At 49.6% G+C, this 20,316-nt stretch overlaps 1 protein-coding gene across 1 annotated transcript in view; it reads left to right on the top strand.

Annotated features, from left to right (window-relative positions):
- The first annotated feature begins 5,655 nt into the window (after positions 1-5,655).
- NRTN (neurturin) overlaps positions 5,656-20,316 on the top strand; it is a 107,218-nt gene continuing 92,557 nt past the window's right edge. The window contains exon 1 of the mRNA XM_077331688.1: positions 5,656-6,554. The gene's annotated coding sequence lies outside the window, so the exon portion shown is untranslated. The remainder of the gene's footprint in view (positions 6,555-20,316) is intronic.

Here is a 20,316-nt window from a genome sequence, read left to right as displayed (position 1 = left end):
TGGATCGGGGAAATTCAGTTGATGTCATTTACTTGGATAAAGCTTTTGACAAGGTTCCCCATGATGTTCTGATGGATAAGTTGAAGGACTGCAATCTGGATTTTCAGATAGTTAAGTGGATAGGGAATTGGTTAGAGAACTGCACTCAAAGAGTTGTTGTCAATGGTGTTTCATCAGACTGGAGAGAGGTGAGTAGCAGGGTACCTCAGGGCTCGGTGCTCGGCCCGGTACTTTTTAATATATTCATTAATGATCTAGATGAGGGGGTGGAGGGACTACTTATCAAGTTTGCAGATGACACCAAATTGGGAGGACTGGCAAATACTCCGGAAGATAGAGACAGAATTCAATGAGATCTGAACACAATGGAAAAATGGGCAAATGAGAACAAGATGCAATTTAATAAAGATAAGTGTAAAGTTCTGCATCTGGGTCAGAAAAATGCAAAGCATGCCTACTGGATGGGGGATACGCTTCTAGGTAACACTGTGTGTGAACGAGACCTTGGGGTACTTGTGGACTGTAAACTAAACATGAGCAGGCAGTGTGATGCAGCGGTAAAAAAGGCAAATGCCATTTTGGGCTGTATCAACAGGGGCATCACATCAAAATCACAAGATGTCATAGTCCCATTGTATACGGCACTGGTCAGACCACACCTGGAGTACTGTGTGCAGTTCTGGAGGCCTCACTTCAAGAAGGACGTAGATAAAATTGAAAGGGTACAGAGGAGAGTGACAAAGATGATCTGGGGCCAAGGGACCAAGCCCTATGAAGATAGGTTGAGGGACTTGGGAATGTTCAGCCTGGAGAAGTATTTGAAAGGTCTTTAAGTATTTGAAAGGTTGTCACTTGGAGGAGGGCAGGATGCTGTTTCTGTTGGCTGCAGAGGAGAGGACACGCAGTAATGGGTTTAAACTTCAAGTACAACGATATAGGCTAGATATCAGGAAAAAGTTTTTCACAGTCAGAGTAGTTCAGCAGTGGAATAGGCTGCCTAAGGAGGTGGTGAGCTCCCCCTCACTGGAAGTCTTCATGCAAAGGCTGGATACACACTTTTCTTGGATGCTTTAGGATGCTCTGGGCTGATCCTGCGTTGAGCAGGGGGTTGGACTAGATGGCCTGTATGGCCCCTTCCAACTCTATGATTCTATGATTCTATGATTCTACACCAAACTGGCTCTCAAGAGAGCACTCTAGCTGCAGAAAACCTTTGTTGAAGACCCAGAGTTCAAATTCCTCCCCTCCGCAAAAGAGCCAGAGTTCAAACTGACATTCGGGATGTTTCACTTTTTCAGCATTGGAAAACTGAACTTCACCTGCTCCGGATTCTCCTTTCCTTTCGATTGTGAGCCTGTCGGGGGCTCACATTCGTTCACAGTTCAAAATGGGCCATGTTTCAGGCCCGGATCCACCGGCTGTGCCGGCTGTCTGGGTCGCTGCTTCTCCTTGATGGGCACACCGTTTGGATGGCAAGCATCCCGAGGACATAGCGGTATCCTTTAAAATCAGCGACGTGATGAGGGCTTGTGTTGCTCTAAGGCAGGGAGTCAAAGTGCGCCCCTCCAGATGTCCATGGACTACAATTCCCATGAGCCCCTGCCAGCGAATGCTGGCAGGGGCTCATGGGAATTGTTGTCCATGGACATCTGGAGGGCCGCAGTTTGACTACCCCAACGCTTCCATGCCTCCAGCACTGACGCTGGCACATGCTGGCACACGTCCTTGACCGCACTACAGTTTCCAGCCATTGGTGCTAAGAATGCATACTCACAGGTGGAAGGAGGACAAGCAAAATGGGCAGCTGCTAGTGTTCAGGTGTGTGTGTGTGGGGGGGGGGTCCAGGTTTGCCCCTGTTGCCCTCACCCATGTCACAGGAATGCCTATGCCAGCCGTGTATGTTGTATATTGTGGCTCTACATACAGGAGGCTCTGGGAGAGAAAAAGGGAACAGAAAACTCTCACTGTGTGACATTTGGCCCTACCCTCTCCTCCCTGAGACATTGAGCCTCTCTTCTTTTTTTCATCTTACATGGGACCTCTCTTCTTCCCTCTCTTATTTGGGCTTGGAGCTGTACCAGGTTAACCTTTTTGGAAGTTCGTCTTTTCACAATAACTTGAAGGTACAGACGTGAATATGTCATGCGAGATGTAAAATTTCTTTCTCTTCAGACTGCTGGAGTCAGATCACCTTTATCATTTGTTTTGACTAGCATTTTCCCCTTACCTGGGAAACGTGGAGGGTCGAAGATGCTGTAGAAAGCTTCTGTGCTTCCGAGGGAAATGATATATTTTTAACATTTAACCCAATTGTCGCCCGTGTCCTGAACCCCCACCCTGCCGTCTGTGCCCCCTCCCCAACCTACGCCTGGGGCCCTGACTGACTGCCTTCCTTTACTCTCTTCTGCTTTACAAGCTGGAATCTGTTTTACTGCAAGTGACTCAAAAGGCTTGAGGTAACAGCGGTTGTAGCACGTTCCCTGGGGTGACGCACAAGCTTACAGACGAGGCCTCGTGAAAAATGCTGTGGAAGAGCAGGGATGCGCTGAGGTGCTCCCTGGGGATTCAACGGACAGGATATATGTGCGGTGGGGGAAGGATGCATGCATGCATGCATGCGGGGGGGTTGTGCTTGGTTATGCGGAACCTGCTTCAAGCTCAACGCGGGATGGTCAGGCAGGACGGAGAAATCAGTGTGGATGGACAGTCAGACGAATGCAGGAAACAGAGTGGCTGATCCCCTGCTCCCTTCCGTAACCATTTTAACCTGTAAAATACCTCTCATTCCTGTTTCTACAGAGAAGGGAGTTCCTTCTCCAGCCCCCTTATCTACAATCTGATGGAGAAGTTTGGAGAACTCTTATCAGTTTTACCAACAGCTAGGTGTGGCAGTTAAAAGCCTCCGATCAGGAGAGCTGGGTTGGATTCCCCATTCCTCCTCCACATGCAGCCAGCCAAGTGACCTTGGGCCAGTCACAGTTCTCTGAGAGCTCTCTCAGCCCCTCCTTCCTCACAAGGTGTCTGTTGTGGGGAGAGGAACAGAACACAATTGTCAGTTGCTTTGAGACTTATGAGGTCTGTTGGGTGACCTTGGGCCACTCAGAGTTCTCTCAGAGCTCTCTCAGCCCCACCTGGCTGTTGAAGAGTCGGTTTGTTATATGCTGCTTTTCACTACCCGAAGGAGTCTCAAAGCAGCTTCCAATTGCCTTCCCTTCCTCTCCCCACAACAGACACCCTGTGAGGGAGGTGGGGCTGAGAGAGCTCTGGAAGAACTGCTCAAAGAGAACTGTGACTAGCACAAGGTCTCCCAGCTGGCTGCGTGTGGAGGAGCAGGGAATCAAACCCGGTTCTGCAGACTAGAGTCCGCTGCTCTTCACCACCACGTCACGCTGGTTTGCATTGCAGATGGAGATACAGAATCAGGGACTTGCCAGAGGCCACCAGGTTAAGCCTGTGGCAGAGGCAAAGATTTGAATGGGGCTTCTCCCAAATTGCAGCTCATCATCCAGGTCTCAATGCTTCCGCAGGGAGTGTGGCTTCAGGGTTTTAGTTTTCCTAACGGCGTCACTGGACCCCCTGCAATTTTTCCTGCCTGGTGTGCAACTGACACGAAGGCAGTTTCCCAAATAAATCCCTCACCAGGGCGGAGAAGGAAACGAAGAAGAGGTGTCTTATATCTGCGTGCTAGCCTGGCCGAGAGCTCTGAGGGGTGTGGGGCTAAATGAGAATATAATGGGCATTTCAGAACCCTGGTGGGATGGGGGAAATCAGTGGAGCAGAGAGACATATTGGGGTGTGATGTACGTCCGCTCAGCTGAACAGATCCCCCCCTACTGGAACAGTATGGGCGGAAATCCCAAGTCCCAAAGGTCATTTATTAAAGGGGGAAGCTAGATTTTCAGGGAAAAGGCTTCCGAGGGTCAATATTTCCTTGTCAGATATGGGCTATGGGACTCAACTTGACCTTCCTTCCATCCATCCATCCATCCATCCATCCATCCATCCATCCATCCATCCATCCATCCAATCACCTTTACAGGCATTCCAGAATATAACAAAAAAAAATATTTCATATAACTTGGTCTGAACAACTGTAATAAAGTTTAAGCTGAATATTACAAAATATATATGGCAGAAAGAGCAGGAGAAAATATAGACAGCAGCAACTAGGTTAAAACAAGAAGATACACAAGAATAAGAGTTGATATTCAAACCTTGCTTTTCATTACCCAAAGGAGTCTCAAAGCAATTTACAATCACCTTCCATCCCTGCAACAGGCACCCTGTGAGTTCCATGAGGCTGAGAGAACTGTGACTGGCCGAAGAGAGCTCTGAGAGAACTGTGACTGGCCCAAGGTCACCCAGCTGACTGCATGTAGGGGAGGAGCAGGAAATCAAACCCAGCTCTCCAGATAATAGGCTGCTGCTCTTAACCACTACACCAAGCTGGCTCTCACAAACACCTTTCCCTTCCTTCCCCCACAACAAAACCTGTGAGGTGGTTGAGGCTGAGATAGCTCTGAGAGAACTGTGACTGGCCTGGCTCTGAGAGAACTATGACTGGCCCAAGCTGGCAGCAAGTGGAGGAGCGGGGAATCAAACCGGGTTCTCTGGATTAGAGACCACCTCCCTTCACCACCACAGCTGGCCAGCCGTCAAAGTGCTCCTGACGTTAAGCGCTGCAGGTCGCTGTCGTCATCTCAGGCCAAATCTCCTTCCTTTAGAATCACAGAATCACAGAATCCTAGAGTTGGAAGGGGCCATACAGGCCATCTAGTCCAACCCCCTGCTCAATGCAGAATCATAGAATCATAGAACCATAGAATCATAGAGTTGGAAGGGGCCATAGAGGCCATCTAGTCCAACCCCCTGCTCAACGCAGGATCAGCCCAAAGCATCCTAAAGCATCCAAGAAAAGTGTGTATCCAACCTGTGCTTTAAGACTGCCAGTGAGGGGGAGCTCACCACCTCCTTAGGCAGCCTACTCCTATTTACTTGCAGGTCCTTTGAGCTGTAACAGAAGGAAGAGTTCTCCACAGATGGCCAGTTGAATCGACACAGCCGTGCCAGAAGTGGAACCGCCAATCTCTCTCGCCTAACACCTTTGTGGGGAGACCCAAATCCCCCTCCCCCCTCCAGGTCCATCTCTTGTGTTTGTGTTTGTGTTTGTGTTTGTGTTGGGCGGGGGGGGATTACTGGGAGTGATGGGGGCAGCAAGGCAGGAAAGCTTGGACCTCCTCTGCTGGACCCTGCCACGGTCGATTTTCCCTGGGAAACCTTTGGTCGAATCCGGCTCTTCCGTAGGTTTTTTTTTCTATGCCTCCTGCCGTCCCCAAATCCTGCCTCTCCACTCCGCCTTCACTTGATTCCCTTTGGAGAAATAATGCAGATGGCCAAGGAAACGCACGCTCAACCTTTCTGGGCTGGGGGGGAAACCTGATCCTCAAAGTCTGGGGGGTGGGGAGGGGCCTCCTGAAGAGCCGCCCCCCTCACATCTTCAGCTCTGTGTCTTCCACCTTCTCCCCCCCTCTCCCCCTCACACAACTGGAAGGCAGGAACACACCCACCCACCCTAAAAAAGAAGAAACACGCAACCCAAACTGTTTTTGCATATTTTCTCCCCCCCCCCCTCCTTGTGCCTGTCTTTGATAGCAGCAGTTTGCAGGGCCAAGCGTGCGGGGAGAGCCCAGCCAGCAGCAGCAGCAGCAGCAGCGCAAATAATGAATTAATCGGCAGAGCAGGGAACAAAACTTCCAGAGTGACAGATCCAGGAGCTGTCGGCTCCCTCCTGTCCTCCTTTCTCTCCGCCCTCCCCTCCGGAGTGCTGCTGAGCTGAAGTTGGCAGCTGGGTTTGCCAGAAGGAAAGAAAGCGGAGGTGAGCCAGCCGGAGCTCGCCGGAGGAAGAACCACACGCCAGGTCATTGGGGGAGCTGCTGCGGGAGTGGGAGAGGACCCCTCTGCACCCAAGGCCCCCAGGAAGGTCCCCCTCCCTTTCTGGCCTCCTCTCTTGGAGAAGAAGAACCAAGCCCTCTAGCCCATTGTGGAGGGGCCTTCCTGCAGCCTGGGCTGAGGGCCAGAGCGTCACACCTGGGCCAGGGGTCCACCTGCTTGGAGTGCAGAAGGCGGCAGACAGGAGAGAAGGGCGGGCGAGCCCTGGGTCATGGTTTGGGACTCCAAGCACCAGGTGGTTTGGGATTCTCCATCTGAGCTGCTCTCTGTCGGACCACTCAGGGGCCTTCAGGATGGGCCGTCCCGGTGAGTCTGCTTTGGATTGCCGAAGGAGGAGACCGCTTGTCGGGAAAAGTTCTCCCCGCCCGAGGGTTTGAAGGAGGATTACGTGGACCCCACGGGTGGGTGCTACAGGGGGACCTTCTTCAGTGGTTTTGGGCCAGCGTCCCATGGAGGACCAGATCCACGCCAGGTGATCCCACTCCGATTTCCCCCCTCCCACTCTTTCCTTCTTTTGTGGTTGAATTTTGCTGAAGCGTGGAGTTTGGAGTTTTTGCAGCGGATGGGAGTTCTTGAAGAATTTGGAATCGCTGGACGAAGAAGAGGTAAGGAATGAGTTCCTCTGTTGTTTTGGGAACCTCCAGGGAGGAAGAGGAGGTTGGAGGGGAAACGTGCAGAAACGCCAAGAAAGTGGAGATGGCTCTGTGTGGGAGAGGGTTGTCTGTTGCCCCGGTTTGTCCACCTGAAAGATGCGGCCGTTGCAATGTTTTTTCTCCCCGGAGCAAGATTAATGAGTTCTCAGGAATTTTCAAACCTCTTGCTGGGACTGCAACCAGGGCGTCTAAAGAGAGCGGGGAGGGGGGGGGGGGAAGGTGTTTTTTTCTCTCTGACTCTTTTCAGCACTGGATTCCACATGTAGCAGAATGAGAGGTGGGGAATCCTAAGAGGGCCGGATAATTTATGCTCCTACAGGAGCAGTGGGATTGCGGTTGAGGACATAACCACACACAGGCACACCTTTTCCCTGCAAGCAGAAAACCTGCGGAGTTGGCAGTCAGCAGCACGGCCTAATTCTTCTCGCAGGGCTGGGTGTCTCGTGGCATGGATTGTTTGCTCCTTTGCACGAGGAAGGGTGTTGAAACCCATTTTAAAAAATATGATGGCGCACGCTATCTTTAGTCTGAAGTTACACGGCCTGTACGTCTCCTGCAGGATTTTACCTCTTGATTCTGCAAGCCCGGGCGGAGAGAGAGTTGTCCTGTTGGGTAAATTGTGATTCAGGGATGGAAGTTCTTCGAGGGTTAATCAATGCCAGCCGGCATCTGTGTGATCTTATGAACATGCATAAAACAGATTTTTTAAAATATGAGGCATCTGTAGCCCGGGGCAGACGGTCTTGTTTGCGCTGTACAAATGGAACCTGCATCAGGCATGTGTGGATCTGGACCTCACTTCTGCACAAAAAATAACACCCTGACTCAGTATAAAGGATCCGATTTATCCGTAGCTGGTATCTCCTTGTTATTTCTTCCAAGATCAGGCCTGTTAAATCCCCTGTAGGGAGGGGGGGGTGAGGCTCCCCAAAAGTATGGTCCCGAAGTCATAAATTAATATAATTTTAATATATAATATTATTCCAATGTTCAGGGAGGCTTGGGAAGTTAAGCCCTCCGGTTCTGAATTTAACGTGTGCATCACCTGCGTGTTTAGCTGCATAACAAGCGCCCCAGGTATGGAATAACCATGTCCGAGTCGAACATTGCGTTCTGCTGGGGAAACTGGGGCAGGGCAAGGGTGGGGCTTCCCCCTCCCTCTCCCCCTCCCCCTCCGGTTGACTGAGTGCTGAAACGAACCTCAGAGCACATGCCTTGGAATCGGCCCTGAGCTCCTTCCCTCTCTCCATCTAGAATGGCCCCTGCCCAGGATCTCATGGGTCCCTATCGCCAACATGCAATTTGCAGAAACACATTTAAAGCTTTCTTTCTTTTTTATAACAGTGGCTCATGTTGTTGTCAGCTTCCTGAGACTTGCGATGCTTTTGTCAGAGAAGCATCTTTTCACTCCAGCCTGGAGAATAATAGCTAGCTGCAGAAATAGCTTTCTGTGGTCAATATCCTTCCTTCCTTCCTTCCTTCCTTCCTTCCTTCCTTCCTTCCTTCCTTCCTTCCTTCCTCTCTCCTTCCTTCCTTCCTTCCTTCCTTCCTTCCTTCCTTCCTTCCTTCCTTCCTTCCTTCCTTCCTTCCTTCCTTCCTCTCTCCTTCCTTCCTTCCTTCCTTCCTTCCTGCCTGCCTGCCTTCCTTCCTTCCTTCCTTCCTTCCTTCCTTCCTTCCTTCCTTCCTCTCTCCTTCCTTCCTTCCTTCCTTCCTTCCTTCCTTCCTTCCTTCATCTCTCCTTCCTTCCTTCCTTCCTTCCTTCCTTCCTTCCTTCCTTCCTTCCTTCCTTCCTTCCTTCCTTCATCTCTCCTTCCTTCCTTCCTTCCTTCCTTCCTTCCTTCCTTCCTTCCTTCCTTCCTTCCTTCCTTCCTTCCTTCCTTCCTTCCTTCCTTCATCTCTCCCTACATCCATCCATCCATCCCATCCACCCATCCATCCATCCATCCATCCATCCATCCATCCATCCATCCATCCATCCATCCATCCATCCATCGGTATGTAGGTCCTGAGGCATATAGATGCTCCGGGCCAAATCTGCCCTCCAGTTCTGCTGAGAAATAGTGAAGCATAAAGAGGATCTGTAGGAAGAGGATGGGACCACAGAATATTTGGGTGGGGGCAGGGCTTGGCCTGGCCAGGTGCTGAACAGAGTGGTTATTGTTGCTATTTTAAGCAGGCACTTCTTTAAGGCCGTTTGCGGTTTGATCTGAGGCATGTCAGGTGGCATCTGGCCTCCCGTTTCCATCCACAGGAGAAATGCTGCTGCTTTCCAAAAGACCAGGAAGGGAAGAAAGAGTCTCTGGGCACCCTGGAGCCCACTGTGTAGGCGTGATCTCCGCCCTTGGGGGCCGTTTCAAAAGAGCGTGCATGTCTCATAAGTTGTTTTTTTTTATTGCATTGCAATTTCAAGTGGCTTCTGGAGAGCCTGATCTCCACAGCCTGATCACACTTGTGAGAAGTTTGTATTTTTAGGAAGCATGTTTGTTCCTCAGCACCTTGCCCCTTGCCCCCAGTCAATGACCCCCTGAAAGCCAGCTTGGTGTCGTGGTTAGGAGTGCAGACTTCTAATCTGGCATGCCAGGTTCAATTCTGCACTCCCCCACATGCAGCCAGCTGGGTGACCTCCCGAGGAAGCCTGTTCATTCAGTCACTCCTGGAACAGCAACTTGATGGAAGTAGCTGCACCTGCAAGTTCTCTGGGATTGCCTCCTTCCAATCAATCTCTGCTTGCAAAAGCTACCTGTACCTTATCTCATCTCAGTACTAGATCTGACTTGAGCCTTCAGTCACTCCTGATACAATAATGCAACAGAACTGTGAAAGGGGCTTTGTTATACCGGAATCCTGTTCAGCATGCTTTATAAAGAACTTCTCCTTTGCCTTTTAAGGACTGGACAATAAACAGGATTTATATATTATTGTATACGTCTATGAACACACAGACCTTTTTTGCTATTATCTGCTTTGTGTGCTATAGCTGCTTGAGGACAGAACTATTTTCCCCACTAGAGGAGGACACCTGTTGCATCTCTGAGGAGTCGCTGCTCTGAAGTTGTGTCATTCCCATTGAGAAGCATACTTAGGCATCCCAGGCAAGGGGCTGGGATCCCCAGGAGCCTTGAGGACGGAGGGACAACAATGGCACCTCTCAATGGACGTTGTCACAACCCCAATGTGACATAACCATCTCAGGCATTGCTCTGCCCCCTGATGCAATCATGTGACGTCTAGGATCCTGGGCAGACAGACTGCAAACTGTGCGACATCATCTCCATCCCAGATCTTTCTCTTGCTGGACCAGGCGACAGGAGCAGAAGGGCAGCTGGTCTACCTCAGGATACCCCAGTGATTGAGATGCCACCCAGTCTGGGTAATCCTTACACCCCAAAAGATTTGCCTTTGAGCAAGAAGAAAGTATGTCTTGTTGGTCTGATTCTACACAGCGGTGCAAAACTCACACCCCCTCCTCCTGCTTTCAAACACGAGGCTGGAAGCCGCATGTTTGCACGCTTCCTGACGGGACAGCCCCTCCCATGTTTTCCTGCCGCCTCGTTGCGGCTTTTTGCCTTTCAATGAGGCGGCAAGCCTCATCTTCTTCCCCCCCCCATGCACCGCCCCACTCCTCACCTTGTAAATCACCGTAAGCCACCAATCCCTTCACTGCAGTTGTTTCTGGGACTCAAACCTCCGTCTCCCCCTGAGCCCCAGAATTAATTTTATTTTTAGTGCAGTTCCACATTGCTATGGGGAAACGCCAACACCAGAACAATTCTTAAAAAAAACCCTTACATTTCTGCATTGCCTTGGGATCGTGCCACAACAATACAACATTCCCTCCTTAGATCTCTTTTTGGGATTTTTTGGTGTAAAGGCCTCTCTGTTTGCTTGGGTAGATTTGGGATAGGCCGGCTATGGTAACTGGAGCCCGATGAGTGATTGTTTGTTCACAGTCACGTATAAAAACAAAGAACATGGACCCCAAGCTGATGGGGAGAGGGCTACTTCATCACACGTCCCCCCCTCTTTCTCCGTTCATTCCCCACCGCCAGAAAACACAAACAGGACTGTGTTTTGGCTGCCCGATCCCAAAGTTACCATGCACAACATTTTATTTTTACACAGGGCATGTAGCTTTGTGGTCCCACAACAACGTGGACCGCGGCATTAAAAAAAAATGCACATGCAAGGGCAGACAGAATGCTACTGAGACTGTTGTGTATTCCCCCCCCCCCCACAGAGGCTTGCCCCTGTTTGCTCCCTGGATTGCAGCGGGGCAAGAAGAAGGAAATCATGATTTGGTGATTTCTCTTATTGTGGAGCAAATCTGGGGAAAACTCATGCCAGCCACTTGAGAGCTCTGGGTTGCTGCCATGTGGAAGCAGCATTAAAACTTGCGAGCAACGAGAGACCGTCTAGAGACAAATTCCTCGTGCGGAATCGGCCTTGGTGTTTCATTTGAGGGAGCTTCCAACATCGTGTTTGGGGAAGTATTTCACCCACTCTTGCCCAAACTTAGTTATCTGTGTGCATCGGCAATGAGCAGAATAAAGGAAGCGACAAAAGTAAAAAAAAAAGTTTCCTTTCCAAAGGTTTAACAAGAGGAAATTTCCAGAAAGGAGTCCAGTGTAAGTGGACAATTAGATGAGTGCAAAAGGAATTGGAGGGGCAGGTGGCTGAAAACTTCAGGACAAACAATATGACTTTCTTCTCTAATAGATCCGGGACAGGAAATGACTAGGGAGGTGGTTTAGCCTTTGCATGACTAAAGATTTGCTTAAGGAAGATGGCAGAGAAGCAAATTCTTTGGATCTGTTTCACTGTGGAAAGCACAGGGCACATGCCCACATTGGATCAGATGTTTTGGGCAAGGGTACCTGAAGAACTGGGGTCAACGTGAGGTGATGAGAGAAAGTTCTAGAACTACTAGAAAAAGTGAAAACTAGTAGATCTCCAGGCCCAGGGGGCAGCAAGCTCCCAAAAGTTCTTAAGGAACTCAAACATGAAATTAGTGATCTTCTAACCGGTGCGTGTAAGTTGTTTCTCTTGCGAAAGATTTGGGTGGGCCGCCGTGTCGTTCTGAAGCCATAGAGTCCAGTGACACCATGAAGACCAACCAAGTTTTAATTCTGGCCATGAGCTCTCATGCACATGCACACTTCTTCAGATTCATTGAAACAATCAACCCCCCCTTCGAAAATGGAAATTATTGACCAGTTAGCATAGGCTTTCTTTATGGCCCTGGAAGGGTTTCCCGAATGGGTGGGAATGAATTAATTTTGATATAGTTTAAATGGACTCTGGGGAATGGTAGAGGACAGGAAGGCCTGGAGGATCATTGTCCATGGGGTTGTGATGGGTCGGACACGACTTCGCACCTAACAACAACAGCAACATAGTTTAAAAGTTTGTTAAAAATTTATTGGATGAGATGACCATGTATGGTCATGTTGACCTCTCTGTCCCCAAGGACCAATGATGGGCCTGGGGGGGGGAAGGGGAGGGGCCCTAGGTGGGCATGTCCACAGCTCTGCTTCCCAACCCTATTCTGCATGATTGTGTCACTTCTGGGGTTTACTGAAGCCTGAAGAATGTTTCAGGGCTTTCTCAAACGTTGAAAGAGGCTGTTAGCCTAACAGCTGTCTTAGGTAAATCATTAGACACTGTTACTCCAGGGAGAATTATTAAGCACATACAAGAAGAACACCTGCTGATGGGGTGGGGCTCTCTCTGAGGCTAGCAAAGATTTATTCAGGGCATTAGTCTGAGGAAGAGTGCTTGCACCCGAAAGCTCACGCCCTGAATAAATCTTTGTTGGTCTTAAAGGTGCCACTGGACTCTGTTTTAGTGTGCTGCTTCAGACCAACACAGCTACTCATTTGAATCAATCCTGAGGCTAGCGAGCAGCCTTTTTTGTGGACTTGCTATATCCATCCTATCCTGGCTTGTGCACTGAATGGGGAGCTTGTGAATGTCGTTCAATGCTAGCCTCATTGAATATTTCCCTCACATGCACAAGGAGAACAAAGAACTGCTTTGCTGGGTCTGGCCATCCAATTTATCATCAGGTTTTCAGCCGGAGGCTTCTGGGAAGCCCCCAAACAGCTGAAGGTGACTGTCGTCCTCCATCTGTGGCCCCCAGCAATAGGCAGCGATGAGCCAGACTGCCTCTGAACATGGAGGTTTCATTTAGCCGTTGAAGCTAATGGCTCATAACAGATTTCTCCAGAAGAGTGTAAGAAAACCCGCTGGATCAGACTGAACTTGATCCTGGTATTCCCGCATCCTGTCCCCAACAGCCAGATGCTCCAACAGGGAGCCTGAAATAAGGCAGGTCATGGAACTGAGAGACAGGTTGCTCTGAAATGGGGTTCCATTTCTAGTGTGAATAGTGGTCAGCGATAGATTCTCTTTCCGAAGAAGAAGAAGAAGAAGAAGAAGAAGAAGAAGAAGAAGAAGAAGAAGAAGAAGAAGAAGAAGAAGGAGTTGGTTATTGTATGCCACTTTTCTCTGCCTGAAGGAGGCTCAAAGCAGCTTCCAATCCCCTTCCCTTTCCTCTCCCCAAAATAGACACCCTGTGAGGTGGGTGAGGCTGAGAGAGCCCTGATATTCCTACTCGGTCAGAACAGTTTTATCAGAGCTGTGGCAAGCCCAAGGTTACCCAGCTGGCTGCATGTGGGGGAGCGCAGAATCGAACCTAGCATGCTAGATTAGAAGTCCGCACTCCTAGCCACTACACCTAGCTGGCTCTCAGGGGATCAAATTAAGTAGAAGTCCTGATTCAGTATCCTTCTGACTGTAGCCAGCCAAATATACCAATGGAAAACAGGATGGGTGCAACCTTAGGGAAGAGGGGCTGTTGCTCAGTGGTGGAGCCTCTGCTTGGCAGGCAGATGGTCCGAGGTTCAATCCCCGGCATCTCCAGTTAAAAGCACAGGGCAACTGTGATGTGAAAGACCTCCGTGTGAGACCGTAGAGAACTACTGCCAGTCTGGATTTACCCAGTTCCACCCACAAAGGCACAATTTCCTCTCTGACCGCCCTACAGCCCCTTACTACCCAGGACTCTTGGCAATTAACATAGTTGTTGACAAGGTAATTGATATACGGGTAATTGACTTAGCAATATACTGACATAACAAAATATCAATATGTCAATTACCATCCCCCCCAAAAAAGCTCACAAAAGCCCTTGAATGTGTGTACGTAGAGGGGGCTGCCCACCAAGAAACCCCCATTAGGGATTTCCCATCGGGGGAAATGTGGAGAAATCCCCAGATGGAAGCTCCTTTACAGCTGTGCTGCATTGGCAGCAACTAGATCCAGGTGTGGAAGAGGTCGGTGTCAATTTCACAGACCACAGGAGGAGCTGAAAGGGCAGAATGTCCTTGGTGAAATTAACAAGCCTTTCTGTGCCCCAAGGTTGTTGGGACACTATTGGCATTCTCCCAGCAATCCCTCCTTCCTGCCCTAAATTTTCATTGCTGTTTGTATGTTTTAGTGCAAGGGTAGTCACACTGCATCCCTCCAGATGTACACGGACTACAATTCCCATGAGCCCCTGCCAGCTTTCGCTGGCAGGGGCTCATGGGAATTGTAGTCCATGAACATCTGGAGAGCCACAGTTTGCCCACCCCTGCCCTACAGGGTTGTCAGGTCCCCCCTGGCCACTAGCAGGGGATGTTTGGGCTGAGGTAAATCATAAACAGGGCTGTCTCTGTGAGCCACAGAAGGAGGGCCACTCTGAGCCACACCTGCTGCAACAACAAGGAGTTTCAAAACCCAGGCTGTTTTTGGACACCATAAAAGCAACTGTTGGACGGAGAACCAGAGCCATGAAAGGAAACCAAACAAAGTAGCATCCAACGAACCCCATTTCAAAAGCCAAAATAAATAGGACAGAGAGAGAGAAAGAGAGAGAAAGAAAGAGAGCGAGATTCCCCTGTCCCTGTTTGTAAACTCTTTGAACTCATCTGGATTGGTTTTCTTTTGCTCCAGGTTCTTCTTTTTCTTCTTCTTCTTATTATTTTACCAAACTCTGAAAGGTTGTCCAGCACCTGCAGCCAAAAAGGACTCCTCCCCAGGTGGTTTCGTGCAAGCCTTGATTTGATGTTACAGATGGCTTTGAGATGTGCTTATGAGCTTTGTTGAACAGAGACCAGGGACTAATCCCAGGCTCCCATGTGCTTGAGAGATTTCCTTGATTCCTTCTGGGCAGCCCGAGGCCTAGAGTGGGAAAGAAGACCCTTTTACAGGACCCCTTTCCCCCCAGGAGTGGATTCGGGGCTCTGGTAAGAAAGGCAGACAGATCTGACCTGCAAAACACGTTAGACCAAAAGCCTCCGCAGTGGTCTTCAAAATGAACATGACCATATGCATATAAATTTGACCGAGGCTTGTATAAGTAACCAGCGTAGCCCTTTGGCATTTTGTAGGAGGGGAGTATCTTTTAAGGGAGGATCTGGGGCCTGGAGACCAAGCCAGACCAAGAAGAAAGGCTGAGGGACTCAGCAATGTTCAGCCTGGAGAAGAGGAAGTTAGGAGGGGAAAAGATGGCTCTCTTGAAGGATTTGAAAGATTGTCATTATGTATGTGCAATAAAATCAGGGTCCAGGGGCACCTTTAAGACCAACAAAGATTTATTCAAGATGTGAGCTTTCGAGTGCAAGCACTCTTCCTCAGACTCCATACATGACAGTGGGAATATATAGCAAAAATTAATTCTGTTAAATTAGTAAACTGTGTCACACATCCAAATACAGTCATATGATAATTCTTTGCCAAAACAGCCAATCAGGCCTCTGGAAGTCCATGTTCTTAGTCTGACTAAGAGTGCCTTGCACTCGAAAGCTCACGCCTTGAACAAATCTTTGTTGGTCTTAAAGGGGCCACTGGACTCTGATTTTATTGTGCTCCTTCAGACCAACACGACTACTCATTATGTTTGTGGACAGCCAATGCCACAAAGGCTGGCAAGGAGAATAATCCTAATCAATCAATAACTGTATATTGACTCCCAGAATGGACCAATGAACTGCTCCTGTTAAGGACCAATCAGTTCCTTTGGTGGGCCTTCTGACGTGTATATAAGTTCGTGTTGTGGCTATGTTGCCTGTTTGGTGTTTGTCATTTGGAGAAGGGCAGGGAGCGGTTCCTGTTGGCAGCAGAGGAGAGGACCTGCAGGAATGGCTTTAAATTATGTGTAGGATGGTGCCAGCTAGGGAACAATGATTCCACAGAGTAGTTCAGCAGTGGAAGGGGCTGCGTAAGGAGGTGGGGAGCTCCCCCTACCTGGCAGTCTTCAAGCAGCGGCTGGACAGATCCTTCTCCTGGATTCTTGAGGCTGATCATGCACTGAGCAGGGGTGGGACTAGATGGCCTCTATGGCCCCTTCCCACTCTAGGATTCTAGGAGTCTAGTTCAGCAATGGAATGGGCTGCCTAAGGAGGTGGGGAGCTCCCCCTCCCTGGCCGTCTTCAAGCAGCGGCTGGACAGATCCTTCTCCTGGATGTTTGAGGCTGATCCTGCCTTGAGCAGGGGTTGGGACTAGATGGCCTCTATGGCCCCTTCCCATTCTAGGAGTCTAGTTCAGCAGTGGAATGGGCTGCCTAAGGAGGTGGGGAGCTCCCCCTCCCTGGCCGTCTTCAAGCAGCGGCTGGACAGATCCTTCTCCTGGATGTTTGAGGCTGATCCTGCCTTGAGCAGGGGTTGGGACTAGATGGCCTCTATGGCCCCTTCCCATTCTAGGAGTCTAGTTCAGCAGTGGAAGGGGCTGCCTAAGGAGGTGGGGAGCTCCCCCTCCCTGGCCGTCTTCAAGCAGCGGCTGGACAGATCCTTCTCCTGGATGCTTGAGGCTGATCCTGCACTGAGCAGGGGGTGGGACTGGATGGCCTCTATGGGCCCTTCCCACTCTAGGATTCTATTAAATGTCTCAGGATCTCTTGGGGGAATTCCAGCTTTTGGGGCTCTATCCCTCCTTGGTGCTGTACCCACCCCACCCTACCCCAGCTGTTTTCTTCACTTCCCTCTTTTGAAATTAATTAAACAAGAGAAATGTGACATTTACAAATCCGTTCCATTTCTCTAAAATGCCTCTTCATTTCAACCGGGTGTCGTTCAGGGATGGAGAGCTAGACTTCTTGGTATGCATTTTTATTTTTCCAGAAAAGATAGAAACAGAATAGATGTGTATAATAAACATTTGTGAAGCAATTATTTAGAATCTCAGCATATTAGAACCCCCTCCTTTCCCCGTATGTTTTACTTTCTTAAATAGTTCAAGTAGGGACCCCATTGTTCTTGAAAAGCTTCTTCTGATTTTCCATTAACCGTTAATGTCAATTTAGCCATCTTGGCGAGATCCACCAATTTGTTCAACCCGTCTTCTATCGACGGGAGCTCCTGCGTTTTCCATTTTCTAGCCAGCACTCGTCTTGCTGCTGTTGTCGTATAGAAGAATAGACTTCTTGTGTGTGTTGGGAGGCACTGCGGTGGTAAACTTAACAGCATCTATTCAGGCTTTATAGGAAAATTCAGCTCCCACATTTTCTGCATTATTGTATGAACCTTAGCCCAGGACTTATGTAAAGAACCAACTTTATCTACCCATTTCCAACATTTGTTATCACAACGTTTTGCAATTGCAGCAATCACTTTTGGTGTTACTTACCACCTACAAAAGATTTTACACCAGTTTTCTCTAAGAATTTGACTGTTGGTAAGCTTTGGAATTCTAGAGTGCTAGACTTCTGACCCATACCAGATGGAAGCGTCTCATCCTTCCTAAATGCCCCATAATAGACTTCCAGGTAGACCCGGACTCAATAAGGCCCAGGGATGGCTGGCTCACAGCTAACAGTTGCTGTCCTTTAGTAAAGGTTCAACTACATTGCTCCCTTCCAGACCCGCCCCCTCCCCCCCATGTGGCACCTAGCACATGTGCCCTGGTTGCCAACCACTAGATATGCTTCTTGGCCCTGGACTATAGAAGTATATGCTAGAATAACTTTGTGTGTCTTTCAAAAATCTCCTGAATAATTATGACTGGGATGCCAATGCATATGAATGCTATCAAGCAGGAGGGTTCAGAAAGAGCCACCATAAGACCCCCAAAAGTTAGAAGAAGACGAACTGTTGGTTCTTTTCTCTACCCAAAAGAGTCTCAAAGTGGCTTACAGTTGCCTTCCCTTTCCTCTCCCCACAACAGACACCCTGTGAGGGAGGTGGGGCTGAGAGAGCCCTGAAATTACTGAAGAAGAAGAAGAGTTGGTTCTTCTATGCCGTTTTTCTCTACCCAAAGGAGTCTCAATGTGACTCCCAATTGCCTTCCCTTTCCTCTCCCCACAACAGACCCCCTGTGAGGCTGAGAGAGCCCTGATATTACTGAAGAAGAAGAAGCTGATTCTTAAATGCTGCTTTTCTCTATCCGAAGGAGTCTCAAAGCAGCTTACAGTCGCCTTCCCTTTCCTCTCCCCACAACAGACACCCTGTGAGGTGGGTGAGGCTGAGAGAACCCTGATATCACTGCTCGGTCAGAACAGCTTCATCAGTGCTGTGACTAGCCCAAGGTCACCCAGGTGGCTGCATGTGGGGGAGGAGCGTGGAATCAAACCCGGCTCACCAGATTAGAAGTCCATGCTCCTAACCACTACATCAAGCCGGCAGTAAACTCAACTAGAGCGCCTCACTCCTCTCTTATGGGTCTGAAGTTTTCTCAGTTTCCCCAAACGATTCCATATGTGTGATGCCGAAGAATTGCAAAACTGTCTTCATCTTTTAAGAAAATCACTTTTACTTGGGTGGGGGAAGGAGGAGGGAGGAAGCCCCGTCCCCTCTCACATGACTAATAGCTGCTTATGATTTTCGGGACTGAGAGCAAGGGGTTGCCAGGTTTAAATCATACTCATTGGTATTTATTTAAAACCGCCCCATAAAAGGAGCCAAGGGCAAGGAGTTCCAGGGACAGTGGTTCAGGTATGGTCCAGGTAAGGAGTTCCAGGGACAGTGGTTCAGGTATGGTCAGCTCTGCCCTGGCCATGGGCTGGGGATGGGCAGGATACAATTGCCAGATCCAGGTGGAGTTGGGGATGTAGTCTGGGGAGGATTGGGACCACAGTGGGGTACAATGCCATACAGTCCGCCCTTAAAAGCATTCTCTGCAGGGTAATTTATCTCAATTGACTGGAAATGAACTGTGATTCTGGGGGATCTCCAGGGCAGAGTCTGCACGAGGCTTTTTATCCACCCCCAGTCCGAATAAATCCTCTCCGTCTCCACTGAATATGATTTCCATTTTGCTTTAAATTTTTCCTCTGCGACATGCATAACAGAGCTGCAGTAACCCTATCTTTCCCCCGCAATATCCAGGAGCGGAGATAACTCGGTGTAATTGATCAAGCCACTGAGGTAGAGAAGCAGGCTGTCCCTGATTAGCTGGGCACCAGTTCAAAGGCTTCCTGGTTCCGAATTGCAAAACTTTCCTCCCAAGATTTATTTTTGCCCTCCTTTTGGAATCTGTTTTATAGCGACTGTGCTCCCGAACCCCACACTTCTCCGGGCAGAGATTTGCCTCGTTCTCTGAGAGGCTGCTGCTGGCTCCGCTCGGCTTCCCTCTGTCCCCTGCTCATTAATGACAGTCTCGTGCTGCATTTGGCTTCTCCACCGGCAGTCAAAAGAGAAGGCTGGCTGGACTTCACATACTCCTCCCCCCTCCGAGCTTCCCCAATCAAGTGAAGAACACTTCCTGTTTCAAGTCTGGGGAAAGCAATGAGGAAGACCCGGGTTCAGATCAATCTGAATTTAGCAGGACCGACAATGGAAAAAATAAAGTAAGTGCAGAATCAGCCCAGGTTTCACCCAGAGGCTGGCATCCCTAAATGCAGGTTTGGGATTCCTTTGGAGCAGAGAAAGAATAGAAACTGGTGATGCATTTGTAATATTTACTTTATCCACAGATATAGGTGCAGATTGCACTTTTGAGAACTCCTACAGTAGTCAGCGCAGGGCTATCTGCCAAATCCTGCCTCTGATTTCCAGAAAGATTATCGGCAACCTTCTAACATGCTTCATCCAAACAAACGCACAGCTCCAAACGCTCTCTCAGCTTCCCAGTTCTAATGGTGAACCTGTTTCAGTCCTTCTACAGTGGAAAAAACAAAGTAAATGCAGAATCAGCCTAGGAGAGAACTCATTCACACTTGTGGGGTGGGTGGGGGGAAGCAATGGAAACAGCCAGTTCCCTAGCTTGTGGCCAAGTCCATTAAGGCAGCTGTCCCCAACCCCCGGTCCGTAGATCAGTCAGTACCGGGCCGCAGCTCCTCCTCGTCCTCCTCCCCGGCTGCTGCCTCGGGGGCTGCCCTGCCACTCTGCCGCCAGCTCACCTTTGGTGCTCTACGGCGGGCACCATAACTGGGACTCCCCCTCGGCATGGCACTGCGCAGCTGCTGCTGGCAGCATCCCCCAGTGGGCGATGGGAAGTCGGGGGCACCGGTGGGAAAGCAAGTGGAGCAGAGGCTCAGGCGGCAGCAGCGATGTCCCTCAGCAAAAGACTACCCCCCCTCAGTAAAATTGCCAAGCGTTGACCGGTCCGTGGTGATAAAAAGGTTGGGGACCATTGCATTAAGGCATGAGGGGAAAGGCTGTGGACCCCCTCTGGAGCTCTCCTGGGCCTCTGCTTAGGAATCCTTGGGCTAGAGAGAAGTTATAGGCCTTTAAGGAA

This window comes from Paroedura picta, chromosome 4 (assembly GCF_049243985.1).
Source record: "Paroedura picta isolate Pp20150507F chromosome 4, Ppicta_v3.0, whole genome shotgun sequence".
Classification (NCBI taxonomy): Eukaryota; Metazoa; Chordata; class Lepidosauria; order Squamata; family Gekkonidae; genus Paroedura; species Paroedura picta.
The sequence above is the reverse complement of the archived record's forward strand: the minus strand, read 5'-3'. Positions and strand labels throughout refer to the sequence as shown.